Below are 16,079 nucleotides of genomic sequence, written 5' to 3'. Positions count from 1 at the left end.
AAGTCTGTAGCATTCTGGTTATGGCTTCTCTGGCAATCCTCCATCACATGGTGATTGGTCTCTTCCTGACTCTTCCTCTGGCTTCCTATTTCCATGTCTAATTGCCTTTGCTTATGAGGACTTCAGCCACATTGGATCAAGGCACACCCTTATTCAGTCTGGTCACACCTTAACTAATAACATTTTCTATGGTCCTATTTACAAGTGGGTTCACACCCACAGGATGGGGGATTAAGACTTGAGCATGTCTTTTGTGGGGGGTATGATTCAATCCCCAACAGAGTGTTTCACAAGACTGAGTGCTTGTGAAGAGATGAGAGTTTTCCTTCTCTCCATTGTTTCTCAGAGCTTAGTGCTGAACATTAGTATGTTGAGGACCTCAATGCGTGTTTGCTGAATGAATGAATAAGGATGGCAGTAACCTGAGATTTACCCAGTATGAGCAGAACAATGCTGTAGAGTACAAATCCTCTTACTTTTTATTTTTTTTTTCACAAGGAATATAATTTTATTAATGTAATCACAAAATCATGATTTCTGTACAGGAATGTATTAGTGAACATTAATCAATGCATTGATAATTCACTTCATAAAGATCAGATAAACATACTACAGAACATATTGTAGAGAAAAAATATTGTAAAATTTTCTGGCCTTGCAGTGCACTTTTTAGTGCAAGTATTTAAGACACAACAGTATTCAATTCAGTGAAGTACTGCAGACTGTTATGCCACAGTCCACTTAATTCAAAGAGGGTCAGGACAGCCAGCTTGTAATAAAATGTCAGAGCATATATATAAAAAACCACATGTAATTCATAAAATATATAGTGGTTTATTTAGATGGTTTTAAATGATTTCACTGTGGAATTCAGCATAAGTAGAACAATCATCCAACATCATCTTAACATGAATAATCTTCTTGCTAGGCAATGGCTTTTGCTTCAGGTAGAAATGCCTCCCTGTATTTTATTAGCTGCTGTTGTGTTTGTACTAATGATTCTAAGTACTTGATAATAACAGTTTTAAAATCTTTCACTCATTCTTTCTCAAATCTTCCCATTTCTTTTCAAATCATTTTAGAGATCTGTTCAAAATCTCTTTCTCCTTGTTGCACTTTGGCCTCCCAGTCTCTTATTTCAATTTTAGCTTGCTGTATTTTATCTGATTTGTTAGCAACCATTATTTTTGCCTCAGTTTCCTGTTTTTGAGTAAACTAATTTGAGCATCTTCCCATTTCTGCCAGTACTTCATTCAATGGTCACACACACCTTTCACTGCAGCAATAAGATGAATATAGTCACTAAGTAGTTCTGAAAACATATAAAAGTCACCAAAAGCTTGTTCTTGATGTAACTGGTCTATCTTCTCCTCAACCTTGGCAAGCTGAGACAAAGCTCTAGATAAAGCAGTGTGATCCTCAGAATTACCTAACATGGCAGCACTTTTAGCAAAGGCAGCTGTGTTGGCTGAAAGGTCTTTTCTATGAAGACCAAGGCTTCAACACAGGCATGAAGTTTCCTAAGTTAGTGATCCAGGTTCTCAAATTGCTGCTGCTTTTCTTCAAACCATGCATCCACTTCGTTCATCTTGATCATCATTTTGTTGACAGCGTCGGCAGTCTTGTTCACTATCCTCAACATTCCCACTACACTGAGACCCTGTGTGTTAACTGCTCTAGGCAGCTCAGAACTTTCCAAGAATTGCCTTAAAACAGGATCCTGTAGTAAAATTGGATGTTTTACAGTTTGTTAAAAATATCTTTCAAGAGCTGCTCTCCGGTTTTTCCACAAATTCAGTGGATGATGAATTTTCCTGCTTTGACCTTAGTCATGCCTACTATACTCTTTTCTGGAGCTGGTGGCATAATATAACCAGCACGTAAATACTTGCTTGCTAATTTGCTATGCAAGCCAAGAAAGTCACTGAATCTTCTTTTAACAGAAAATTACTCGTATTGAACCTGGAAAGGGAAGTCTTTGAAGTTACCCTATATTCCATGTAAGCATTCATGCCATCCCCAACTTTCTCTGGATCTAACACACTGATTTCTATATCAATAGTATCTCCATTTGCTGCTTCTTCAATCTCCTTCCTGCATCTATCGAGGATTACAGGAACATATATACTCTTTGGTTCAATTCTGGCAGCAGTGAGTGTAGTAAGGGTGACAGGGGTAACTGCAGGAGAAAGATCTGAAGACAGTATAGGTTCCCTTTCTGGACCGTCCAAAGAAACTTCTTCCATGGCCTCTGCAAAAACATCTTCTCTGTCATCGTCTAGCACAACTGATGTGGGTTTTGGACTACTGGAGTTTGTACTAATATCTTCTGCAGGAATACTAGCTGGTTCTGGAGCTGATGGACTTGACTCAGGGTGGAAATAGTACTGTGAACAGGTCCTCTCCATCCTCCAGGTCCTCAAAGCCAGTGGGCTTCCCGCCCCCAACAGAAGAGGTTCCCTCTCCACCACCAGCTTCGCTCGCTGACCCGGCTGCACAAGCTGGTCTTAGACAACCTATCACATGTTCATGCAGGGTTGGCTTGCGAGCTGGCTCCCTCTTGCTTTTTAAAAGACAGTTAACTTAGCTGTGTATCATCATCCCATAAATCCATCCATAACATCAGCAATTATCATGAAGAAATTAACTAGGAATTATGTCCCAATCACATCTCCATTTGTTTCTATAATGTTGAACTTGTTTTCATCTCAATGGTGGTGGATTCCTGTTTTCTTATCCTGGTTTTAAACCCTACTCTATGTATTAGGGTTCATTCAATTCAAGCCACAGAGAGGGACTCCGACTTCTTAAGTACCAGGTGTATTTATTCAAACTCAATGGGGGGTTACATGAACCTGCTGGGTGACTGATGGAACAGCCTAGAAAATCAAATAGGAATCAAAGCAGCTCTACAAAATCCAGAACCAGGAAACACAAAAATCATCTCTGTAAAGTACAATCTGGCCAGGGTGGTATTAATGCCCCTGAAGCTATCCATCATTGCCATAGAAGAATTCTAATCATCTGTTTAGTTTTTTTTTTTTTTTTTTCTTTATTGGCGAAGTGGTGGGTATATAGAAAAATCATTCATAAAGTACAGGAATCCCGTATACCACCCCACCATCAATGCCTTGCATTGGTGTAGAACATCTGTTACACTTGATGAAAGCACATTTTTATAATTGTACTATTAACTCCAGTTCACAGTTTGACTTAGGGTTCACTGTGTATTTTAGATCCAAGGATTTAAACAATTTTTATTCTGTTACAATATATACAATCTAACATTTCCCCCTTGTAATCACATTCAGATATATATTTCAGTGTTTTTTAATTGCATTCACAGTGTTGTGCTACCATCACCACCATCCTTTACCAAAACATTTCTATAATTCCAAAAAGGAACCCTGTACATTTTAAGCCTTAACTTTCTATTCTCTGTTTCCACCCCATTTCCTGGTAACCTATTCTAGATTCTGACTCCACAAGTTTGCTTATTCTAATTGTTTCAAATCAGTGAGATCATACAATATTTGTTCTTTTGTGTATGGTTTTTTTCCCTCAACATGATGCCTTCAAGGTTCACCCATGTTATTGCATGTATCATGACTTCACTCCTTTTATGGCTGCATAATATTCCATTGTATATATATATATACCATATGTTATTTAGCCATTCATTGGTTTATAGACACTTGGGTTGCTTCCATATTTTGACAACTGTAAATAGTGCCACTATGAACATTAATGTGCAAATATATGTTTGTGACCCTGCTTTCAATTCTTTGGGGTATATACTTAGTAGTGGGATTGTGGGTCATATAGCAGTTCTATTCTTAGCTTTCTGAGGAACCGCTAAACTGTCTTCCACAGCTGCTGCACCATTTTACATTGCCATCAGCAGTGAATGAGGGTTCCTACTTCTCCACATCCTCTCCAACACTTGTTATTTTCTGTTCTTTTTTTCTTTTTTTTTTTAATAGCAGCCATTCTAATGGGTGTGAATTGGTGTCATATCTCAATGTGGTTTTGATTTGCATTTCCCTGATAATGTTGAGCATCTTTCATATGATTTCTGGCCATTTGTATATCTTCTTTGGAGATATGGCTATTCAGTTCTTTTGCCCATTTTTCAATTGGGTTGTTTCTTTATTTTGTTTTTAAGTTGAAGGTTTTCTTTATATATTCTGGATCTGAAACCCATATTGGATATGTGATTTCCAAATATTTTCTTCCATTGTGTAGGTTGTCATTTTACTTTCATGATAAAGTTCTTTGAGGAACAAAAGTTTTTAATGGTGATCAGGTCCAATTTGTTTATTTTTTCTTTTGTAATTTGTGTTTTGGGTATAAAGTTTAAGAAACCATCACCTAACATAGTGTCCTGAAGATGATTCCCATCATTTTCTTGCAGGAGTTTGACAGTTCCGGCTCTTGTATTTAGGTCTTTGATTCACTTTGAATTGATTTTTGTGTATGGTGTGAGGTAGGAGTCCTCCTTTTTTTTTTTTTTTTTTTTTTTTTGGCAAATGGAGATCCAGTTTTTTCATTTGTTGAAGAGATTATTCTTTTCCAATTGAGTGGTCTTTTCTCCCTTGTCAAAAATCAATTGGCCACAAATGTTTGAGTTTATTTCTGAGCTCTCAGTTTGATTCTGTTGGTCTGTATGTCTGTCTTTGTGCCAGTACCATGCTATTTTGATCACTGTGGCTTTGTAAAAAGTTTTAAGAACAGAAAGTGTGAATCCTTCAACTTGATTTCTCTTTTACAGGGGACCTCTTACCTGTTTGTGACCTCTTACCCTTACATAAAAATTTGATGATTGACTTTCCCATTTCTACAAAGAATATTGTTGGAATTTTGATTGGGATTGCATTGAATCTATAAACTGCTTTGTGTTTGATTGACATCTGAATAATATTTAGTCTTCCCATTCATGAATATGGAATGTTCTTCCATTAGGTTTTCTTTGACTTCTTTTAGCAATGTTTTGTAGTCCTTTACATCCTTGGTTAGTTTTATTCCTAGATATTTGATTCTTTTATTTGCTTCTGTGAAGTTTTTCCTTGATTTTGTCTTCTGATTATTCATTGCCTGTGTATATGAACACTCCTGATTTTTTGATCTTTCACCCAGCCATCTTGCTGAATTCATTTATTACCTCTACAAGCTTTGTTGTGGATTTTTCAGGATTTTCTGTACATTGGGTCATATCCTCTGCAAATAGGGAAAGTTTTAGTTATTCCTTTTCAATTTGGATGCCTTTTATTTATTTATTTATTTTTTGCTAGCATAATTGCTCTGGCAAGAACTTCCAGTACAATGTTGAATAACAGTGGTGACTGTGGGCATCCCTATCTTGTACCTGATCTTAAAGGGAACACTTTCAGTCTTTCCCCATTAAGTAGGATGCTAGATGTGGGATTTTCGTATATGCCCTTTATCATGCTGAAGAAGTTTCCTTCTATTTCTGGTATCCTCAGAGGTTTTATCAAGAAGGGGTACTGGATTTTGTCAAATGCCTTTTCTGCATCAATTTAGATGATCACGTTGTTGTTATTCTTCATTCTATTAGTGTGATGTTTTACATGAATTGACTGTCTCATATTGAACCCACTTTGCATGCCAGGAATAAATCCCACTTTGTCATGGTGTATAATTATTTTAATACGCTGTTGGATTCAGTTTGCTAGTATTTTGTTGAGAATTTGTACATCTATATTCATAAGAAATATCGGTCTGTGTTTTTCCTTTCTGTGGTATCTTTATTTGGCTTTGGTATGAGGGTGATGTTGGTCTCACAGAATGAGTTTGGGAGTATTCCTTCCTCTTCAATTTTTGGAATAGTTTGAGCAGAATTGGAATTTAATCTTGGAATTTTTGGTAGAATTCCTCTGTGAAGCCATCTGGTCCTGGGCTTTTCTTTGTTGGGAGGTTTTTGATTACTGATTCAATCCCTTTACTAATTGGTTTGTTGATATTTTCTATTCTTGAGTCAATGTAGGTAGTTTGTGTGTTGATATTTTCTATTTCTTCTTGAATCATGTAGGTAGTTTGTGTGTTTCTAAGAATTTGTCTATTTCATCTAGGTTATCTAATTTATTGGCATATTGTTGTTCATAGTATCCTCTTATAGTTCTTTTTTCTTTGCCAGCCAAGCTAAAATTTCATCAATTTTATTGATATTTTCCAAGAATCAACTTTTGGTTTTGTTGATTCTCTATTGCTGTTTTGTTTTGTTTTGTTTCATTTATCTCCACTGTAATACTTTTTATTTCCTTCCATCTGCACACTCTGAGTTTAGTTTGTTCTTCTTTTCCTAGTTTTTCCAGGTTTCAGCTTAGATTCTGATTTGAAGTCTTTCTTCTTTTTTTAATGTAAGCATTTAGAGCTATAAATTCTCCTTTCATCACTGCCTTCACTGCATCCCATAAATTTTAGTAGGTTGTATTTTCATTTTCATTCACCTCAAGATATTTCCTAATTTCACTTCTGATTTCCTCCTTCATGCATTTGTGCTTAAGAGTTTAATTTCCACTTATTTGTGAATTTTCCATTTCTCCCTGTGTTATTAAATTCTAGCTTCATTCCATTGTGGTTGGAGAATATACATTGTATGATTTCAATATTTTTAAATTTATTGAGATTTGTTTTGTGACCTAACATATGATTTATCTTGGAGAATGATCCATGTGCATTCAAGAAGAATGTATATTCTATTTTTGTTTGGTGAAGGGTTCTATGTATGTCTGTTAGTCTAGTTGGTTTAGAGTATCATTCAAGTCTTGTATCTCCTTATTGATGTTCTTGCTAGATGTTCTGTCAATTATTGAGAGAGAATTATTCTACTATTAATGTAGAACATCAGTTTCTTCCTTCAAATCTTTTAGTATGTGTTGCATATATTTTGGGACTCTGCTATTTGGTGCATATATACTTATAATTGTTACATCTACCTGTTGAATTTTCCCTTTTATCAGTATGTACTGACTATCTTTGTCCCTCATAATTGTTTTTGACTTACAGTCTATTTTATCTGATATTCATATAGCTACCAGCTCTCTTTTGGATCCTATTTGCATGGCATAATTTTTTCCAACCTTTCATTTTCAGTCTACCTGTTTCTTTGAATTTAAGATAGCATATAGTTGGTTCATGCTTTTTTATTCATTCCACCAATCTCTGCCTTTTGACTGAAGAGTTTAGTTCATTTGCATTTAAAGCCACTACTGATAATATAGGACATTCTTCTTCCATTTTGCTTTGTAAGTCTCCTACCTTTTTGTCCCTCATTTCTGTTAATGCCTATTTTTATATTTACTTGTGTTGTACCATATTAATTGTCTTCTCATTTCTATCTAGACATATTTTTTCATCTATTTTTCTTGTTTCCATAGGGTTCAAATTTAACATTCTAAATATATGACAATCATATTTGGTTTGACACCAACTTAGTTTCAACTGCATGCACATATACTTTTCCTATACCCCTCTGCCCCTCCCCACCTATTTTTTTGTAATAGTTATCATATGTATTTGTATATTGTATGTCCAAAAATATAGATTAATCTTTACTTTTTATACATTTGCAATTTAGCACCTGTAGGAAGTAAGAAGTGGAATTGCATACCAAACAACATACTACAATAATACTGACATTTATAATTACCAAATTATTACCTTTACTGTAGGTCTTTATTTCTTTTTGCTACTTTGAACCACTGTCTATTGTCCTTTCCCTTCAGTCTAAAGAACACCCTTTAGCATTGCTGGTAAGGCAGGTCTAGAGGTGATGAACTTCTTCAACTTTTATTTATCTGAGAATGTCTTAATCTCTCCCTCATTTTTGAAAGAAAGTCTTACTGAATATAAAATTCTTGGCTGGTAGTTGTTTTTCCCCCAGCACTTTGAGTATTTCAATCCACTACCTTCTTGCCTCCATGGTTTCTGATGAGAAATCGGCACTCAATCTAATTGGGACTCCTTTGTATGTAATATGTTGTTTTTCTCTTGCAGCTTTCAGAACTCCTTATTTGTCCTCTGCATTTGATAGAATGATCAATATATGACAGGTTGTACTTTTCTTCATGTTTATCCTGTTTGCTGTTCTCTGGGCTTCTTGAATGTACATACTCACATCTTTTGCTATGTTTGGGAAGTTTTCTGTCATTATTTCTTTGAATATTCCTTCTGCCCCTTTCTCTCTTCTCTTTCTGGGACTCCCAAAATACATATATGTGTGTACTTGATGCCCCACAGATGTCTTAGGGTATTTTCACTTTTAATAATTCTTTTTACTCTCTTCTCCTTAGCCTGCTTCACTTCAAGTGCTTTGTCCTTGAGTTTACTGATTCTTTCTTCTACCAGATCCAATCTGCTCCTAAAACCCTCCTAGGCATTTTTCATTTCAGTTATTGTGGTTTTCAACTCCAGTAGTTCTGATTGATTCCTTTTTAAAATTTCTATCTATTTACTAAGATTCTCATATTGCTCATTCATTGTTTTCCTGATATCTGTTACTTTTTTTCCTCTGTATTTTCCCTCATCTCCTTGAGCATTTTTGATCAATTTTTGAAGGCCTGTTTGGTATATCCACAGCCTTTTCTTCTTCATTGGTGTTTTGATGTTTATCCTCTTCCTTTGGAGGGCCATGATTTCCTGTTTGTTTGTCTTGTAGTCTTTTGTTGCAACTGTACATTTTAATAGTTTGAAATGTTAACTCTGGGACTTATTCCCTAACATGTCTGTTTCTTGGTTTTGAAGCTAGGTGGTAATTAGACAGAGATTTCTTGAGCTTCAGCCCTCCTATCAGGAAAGTATGCCCAAGGAGAATGTTTTTCTGGGTCTCTGTCTTGTCCTGGGTTTTGCTAGTTAGTTGTTTTGGAGTTTCCCAGTTTACAAGATTTTGGTTTACCTTCTGTTTCCCAGGTACAGACCCCCCTCTCCTGGGTGTTTGATGCTGGCAGGCCTTTGCCCAAGATTGTCTGCCTCTATAGTTTCTTACACTCCTTTCATTCTCTCAAGCTGCTTCTGCCTGGAGGGTAAATACTGGGAGGAGGGCACACTGGAGAGGACTTTCCCAAGTCACACTTTCCCTGCCAAGACTGGGTCAGGGACCCAAAAAGAGGGCTCAGACTAGCTATCAAGTGCCCTGGGAAGCATCTCAGGAAGGGTGCTAACATTTTCTCTGGTGGCTCTTCAAAGCTGAGCTTTCCTGGCCTGCTCAGCAAATGTAGCTTTTCAACAAATTGTCCCCTGCAGCCCTGAGGAAGCACAGTGTCTTTAAGTCTCCACTGCTGCTGCCCCTGTCCAGGGAGGGTTGAAACAGTGACTGTCACCACCTCTGTCTGGGTGGATTGAAACAAAAGCTGCCCTTAGAGCCAGGTCCCCAATGAACTGAATTCACCAATCAAAAGCTGTGATTAGTGATCAGCTGTGCTCACCCCTGTTCTTGGGGAATGGGATTTTTATATCCCTTTCTGTCACCAGCAAGCTAGCCATGGGCTGAACCCCAAGGCAGCCTGCTGTGAGAGTAGAGGATGGACACTAGAAGCCACTACACAGAAGGGGCACTTACTGTTCTTTACCGTCATGTATCAGCCTCTTCCTGGATGCTGTACTGTGTTCTTCTGGTAGAGAAGCTTCTTGACTCTTGACTCCTACAGAGTTTCAAAATAGTTGTTTCAGACAGTACCTGCCTGTTTAATAGTTGTTTTGGTGGAAGGCCTGAATCCTGGAACTCCCTACTCCACCATCTTCCCACAGTCCTCCCATCCATTTGTTTTTGCCTCATTTGTTCAAGATTTAAAATCGTGGAGAGGAGTATCTGATTAGCTAAATGTAGAACATTGCCTGGGCTGTAGCTTCTAAGGCAAGAACAGTATCTGGCCATTCAGATTCCAGAGTTAGAGTCAGAGATGCCCCCAAATGGGGTGCCCATCACCTCTGATACTATCCTTGTTTGTTAAGCTAAATCTTCCTTTTTCAGATATCTTAGATCTTGGCTTCTGTGAATAGATTTGGCTTTGTTCAGTCCGTTGATTATAGGGCTTTCTGTGATGTAGGGAGAAATTCCCTATTCCAGGTTTCTCATCTCCTAAAGCCCCAATTAGGGCTAGTCCCCGGCTTCCTGACTTTAAAGAAGGATAAGAAAAAAAAAAAAAATACAGCTAGCTCAGCAAGACTCGATCCTTTCATTTGCAGAATTACAGAGATCAATGTTTATGAAATTTGAGTCTGGGAATGACTGCATCAGAGTCATCTAGAGGACATGCTTGACACAGATTCGTGGGCATCTCTGTAAGTCAGAATCTGTGGGTGGGTCCTAGGTGGGTCTTTCCACAGATAATTCTGACTTTTCAACCAAATTTGAAATCCACTCCTGTAGATGCTCCCAAATTTCCTTCCAGTATAAATATTCTATAATAAATGATAATACAGTTGAGACTTTCAGGCACCAATGCCAGCAGGGAAGTCTGTTTTGAGTCAATAGATCTTTCATTGCCCCTCAAGTCTTAACATTTATATTTCCACTTGATGTCAAGCTTGGCTGAGGTACGGTGATCATACAGGCGATTCTCATTAAAGTTTCAGTGCTGGGTAATGTGATTTTCTCAAGCTCCTACATGAGGCGCAGCTCATGGTGAGAAAAACCACCAGGAAATGAAGAGATAATTTATAAGGAGAAATATCATTGCATCCAGTAACTAACAAGGTCAGGTCATGCACCATTTCCTTGGCAGGAAGCTACAGGCCACAGGGCAGGGATTCAGGGCTGTCAACCTCAACATCAGACACCCAGACAAGGAGCAAGTGAGAGTCAGAGGTAATCAAGCATTCCATTCAGGGATGATGCTGAGAGCAGGGCTTCTTTCTGCTGACAAGTGGGGGCAACTATGTGTCTCTCAGGGGTTGACCTTGAGCTTTATTCTCACAGTGAAACAGAAGGGAAGAGCAGGGTAAAATTGAGAGCATGCTATTAGCCAACCTGTAATTAATCATATTCTTTAGTTGGCCTCACTGAGCTTCAGTAATTAAAAAAGAGAAGCACTTGAAATCTTCCCTGTTCATCTCACAACTTTTAAAGCTATCTGTGGCTTAGTGGAAATACTTGGAATCAGAAGTGTCCATTCTTATACTCACTCATTTATTCCACAAGCATTTGCTGTTTACCTACTGGATGTTCAGCACTTGAGATATGAAAATGAAGGGCTTAGATTCTTTCCTCAAAGTGCAATGGGGAAGAGAATCAAATAAATAGATGATTTCAATAAAGTAGTATCACCTTATTTCATTTCACCTCATGTGGGGACATGCTTACTAATTTTCAAGGCAGCCAATTTACATTTCCTGACCAGAGAGAAAAGAAAGTATTTTACCTACCTCCAGCCAGATAAAATCCAGACGAGGACTGTGTTGAGCTCAAGTCACACATCCATCTCTGAAGCAATATTGCACTGTGGTCAGGAGACCAGAAAATCTGGGACATTTGGGGGCAATTAGGTCATTTCTGTGCGTGGAGTGGGGACAGAGAATTTACTCAAAAGACATGGGGTAAAGAGTGTTTGAAGGTGCTATTCTCAGCGAATAACTAATTGGTGTCTAATAGACTTCTCCATCTAAAACTTCTTAGTCTTTTAAGGGCAAGAATCTGTCTTGTTTAGCTCTAGGTTCAACACGGCAGCTATCACAGAGCAAGATACACACAAAAACCTGCTGAATTAAATCAAATAAGTGATCAGTACATGCTTATTCACAAAGGAAGTAGTTACTACCCTTCTGGGGAGCAAGAAACCTTTCTTTGCATTACAGATGGGCAGACATATCAATTCCATATCCTATTTACTCTCTTGGTTTCCTGTCCTGTGGAATTGTCTAGCAATATTTTATACAACACCTATTCCAAGAGATCAAAGGAAAATTAGCACTGAAGTTATCCCAGTCATCATGCTAGCTCTTCTGAGGAGAGAGAGCTGATAAGTGTTTCTTACCCATTCTTTGCATAGGGTTAACTTTAGGCAGCAGACTTGGCTAAGGCCATGTGACAATTCATGGCACAGCTGATTTGAGAACTGAACCTCCATTTGACGTTAATTGAGCTCTCTTCACAACCAAGTGTGTGGTTCTTTAAGATCTATTTAATCTTTTGATTCTATTAGTCCTTTAAATCTATTTGTATCTATCTCTTTAAGTTCTATCTTAATGTTTTAGAAGGACAAAAGATTCCTCAAACTAATTTTAGCCATATAAGTTAAAAATATCAGAAAGTCTTTTCTTTCAACTTTTTCCGTTATACTTCGTGTTAAGTTTTGTGTATATGTGTATTTTACCAAAAAAAAGTAATTGCTGCAGATTCTCGAAGGTCCCATGATTATGGATTTTGTGTGTGTGAGTGAATGTGGCTATGTGAAGGCCAAAGGACTTCATCTAGCTACAGCTCTGGATTCATAGTACCTGTTCTGGTTTGCTAATGCTGCCATTTGCAAAACACCAAAAATGGATTGGCTTTTATAAAGGGGATTTATTTTGTTACAAAGTTACAGTCGAAAGGCCCTAAAGTGTCCAAGCTAAGGTGTCAACAATAGGGTACCTTCCTAGAAGAATGCTGATGTCGTCTGGAACACCTCTGTTGTCTGGGAAGGCACATGGCTTGTGTCTTTTTCCTTTGCTCCCAATGTGTGTTTCAAAATGGCTTTCTCCCAGGACGTTTCTCTCTAGGCATCTGGGGTATTCTCTTAGTTTCTCCCAGGCAAACTCTGGAGTAGCAAAAGTCTACTTTCAATGGTCATCTTCAAAATGTCTCTCTTGGCTATAAAACTGAGCTCCTTCTGTCTGAGCACTTATAGGGCTCCAGTGATTTAATTAAGACCCATGGAAATAATCTAGTCAAAGGTATTACCCACAATTGGGTGAGTAACATCTCCATGGAAACAAACTAATCCAAAATTTCCAAACTAATCAAAACTAATACCTCTGCCCCCACAAGATTGCATCAAACAATGTGGTATTTTGAGGGAACATAATATATCCAAACTGGTATAGTACTCATAATTGAAGAGAGACCAATCAGGACTACAATAATCCTGATTTGCTCAAAAACAAAGTACTTAGCTATAAATCTAACAAAATGGGTATAGTATTTATATGTTGGAAAGTACATGACATTGATGAAATAAATAAAAGATTAAATAAAGGGAGAGACATAAAACATTCAAGGACTGAAAGATTCAACACAATAAAGATGTCAGTTCTCCCCAAATTGATGTACAAGTGTATCCAGTTTCTATTACAAACCCAGTAAGACTTTTTGTAAATATAAACATGATTATTCTAAAATTCATATTGGAATAGAATAGCTAAAATTATTTTGACAAAGAAGAATCAAGTGGGAGAAATCAGTCTACCTGATTTCAAGACTTATTGTTAAGATAACAGTAATCATGACTGTGTGGTATTGATGGAGGGAAGTGATAGAGACATAGATCAGTGGGAGAGAATGGAGAATGCCAAATAGACCCACACAATACATCCAACTGAGTTTTTGATAAAAGTGAAAAATCAATCCAATGTAGGAAAGATAGCCTTTTCAACAATTTGCGTTGGAGCAATTCGACAGCCATGGGCAAAAAAAAAGAAAGAAACTTGACCTAATTCTCCCACGTTATACAAAAATTCACTCAAAATATATCACAGACTTAAATATAAAATGTAAAACTATAAATCTTTTAGAAAAAAAAACCATAGGAGAGAGGTAGAGAAAGAGTTCTTAGATGTGACACCAAAAGCATGATCCATTTAAGGAAAAAATTGATAAATTGGAAACTTACAAAAGCTAAAATCTTTTGTTCTGCATTATATAAAGGAGTCTCAAAACTCAATGCTTAACAGTAAAAAGGAAAAAAAGGGGCGGGAAAAAAACAATTCTATTAGAATAAGATATATAGATGGCAAATTAGCAAATGAAAAGATGAAAGATGTTCAATGTCATTAGCCATTAGGAAAATGCAAATTAAAATCACCATGAGATATCACTGTACCCTTAGGAGAACAACTAAAATAAAAATAGTAACAACAACAAATGTGGGCAAGGAGGTGAAGAAATTGTATCCCTCATATGATTGATGGGAATGCAAAATGCTACAACCACTCTGAAAAACAGCCAGGCAATTTCTTATGAAATTAAACACATGCCTATAGTATAACCTAGCAACCGCACTCCTGAGAATTTATCCCAGAGAAATGAAGTCTTGTGCTCATATAAAAACTTCTACATGGATATTTACAAAGCTTTATTCATAATAGCCCCCAAATGGAAACAACCCAGCTGTTCTTCAATGGCTGAATGATTTAATAAAATGTGGTACATCCACACTCAGCAATAAAAAGGAAGAACTATTGTTATCTGCAACAACCTGGATGAATCTCTAGAAAATTATGCTGAGTGGGGAAAAAAGCCAATCCCAACAATTACATACTGCATGATTACCCTTTCATAACATACTTGAAATGACAAAATTATAGAAATGGGGACCAGATTAGTGATTGCCAGGGGTGGGGGTGTGGAGGGAAGTGGGTGTGGCTATAAAATGACAACATAAGGGATCTGTGTAGTGATGGGAATGTTCTGTACTTTCACCATGTTGATGTCAACATCCTGGTTGTGAGAGGTTAGCATTTGGGAATAGTAGATAAAGGGTTCACTGGGTCTCTCTGTATTCTTTCTTACATTCTGCTTTTTTTTTTTTAATTTTAAATTCAATTTTATTGAGATACATTCACATACCATACAGTCATCCATGATGCACAATCAGCTGTTCACAGTACCATCATATAGTTGTGCATTCATCACCTCAATCCATCCCTGAATATTTTCCTTATACCAGAAAGAATCAGAATAAGAATAAAAAATAAAAAAGAACATCCAAATCATCCTGCCCCCACCCTATTTTTCATTTAGTTTTTCTCCCCATTTATCTACTCATCCATCCATACACTGGATAAAGGGAGTGCGATCCACAAGGTTTTCACAATCACACTGTCACCCCTTGTAATCTACATTGTTATACAATAGTCTTCAAGAGTCAGGGCTACTGGGTTGGAGTTTGTACACCCTGCTTTTGAATCTATAGTTATTTCAAAGTTAAAAATTTAATGATAATAATAATACAATAATAGTAATAATAATAAAAGTAAAATAGTAATAATAATAAAAGTATCTAACTACAGTCAGCTTTTCCTTCTGCGAAGAAAAAAATTTATCTCAGGGCAGAAAAATATTTCAATAGAGGTTGGGTATGAAAGGTAAAGTCCTCCTGAAGGCAGGTCTGGAATTTGAAATGGAAAAGGGGTAAGGAGAGACAATTTGTTGAAAATAATGAAGACTTTTCAATTTTCAGGGGAATCCTAGGAAAGAGGAGGTAAAAAGGTCAGAAAATGAAGAAAAAGGGTAAGGAAGTATGAAGGTTTCAAAGCATAGTGCCAGAAGCATATTGGAAAAATCCTGAGAAAGAAATAAGGCCAGAAATTCCCATTCCAATTCCAAGTGGATGCAATGACTGAGGAGCGTTAAGAAAAAGGGTATCTAAAATTCAATTTCTACTTGTTTATTACATAAAAACTTTTTATTTCTGTAAACCTTCAATAACAACAGTTTTTTGTTTGTAGTCCTTTGGAAATTTAAAGGACAAATGGTCATGTTCCATATTTGGGTTGATGCACTGTTGAAGAAAAAACTTTCCTAAGATGAGACTTCAAGGAGAATAAGGGTTCAGTACAAATAGAAGACTTGAGTTAAGTTGATCAGGAAAATAAGGCCTCAGAGTTGTGCAGAAAATGTGAGGTCCCTTGATATTAATCCTGTCCACACCATGTTATTTAAAACAACAACAACAAAACCCCCCACTAACAAAATTGTCCCCAGAAAACAGAGGGACTAGGTAATTTCCTGGTGATGGACACTTGATTTACATACTTATAATTTTAATTCCATCTGAGTAATAGGGTTACAAGAATGTTGTATGTCAAATACTAAGGCATTGTCTCTCAGCTCCAAGCCCACTCTTTCACACTCTTTGTGTTTT

The 16,079-nt window shown here is 36.9% G+C and overlaps 1 pseudogene; it reads right to left on the bottom strand.

The window, feature by feature from the left end:
- Window positions 1-924: 924 nt before the first annotated feature.
- Window positions 925-16,079, bottom strand: part of LOC119537229 — a 57,004-nt pseudogene continuing 41,849 nt past the window's right edge.

The sequence above is a fragment of the Choloepus didactylus genome, chromosome 6 (assembly GCF_015220235.1).
Source record: "Choloepus didactylus isolate mChoDid1 chromosome 6, mChoDid1.pri, whole genome shotgun sequence".
NCBI classification, from domain to species: domain Eukaryota; kingdom Metazoa; phylum Chordata; class Mammalia; order Pilosa; family Megalonychidae; genus Choloepus; species Choloepus didactylus.
The sequence above is the reverse complement of the archived record's forward strand: the minus strand, read 5'-3'. Positions and strand labels throughout refer to the sequence as shown.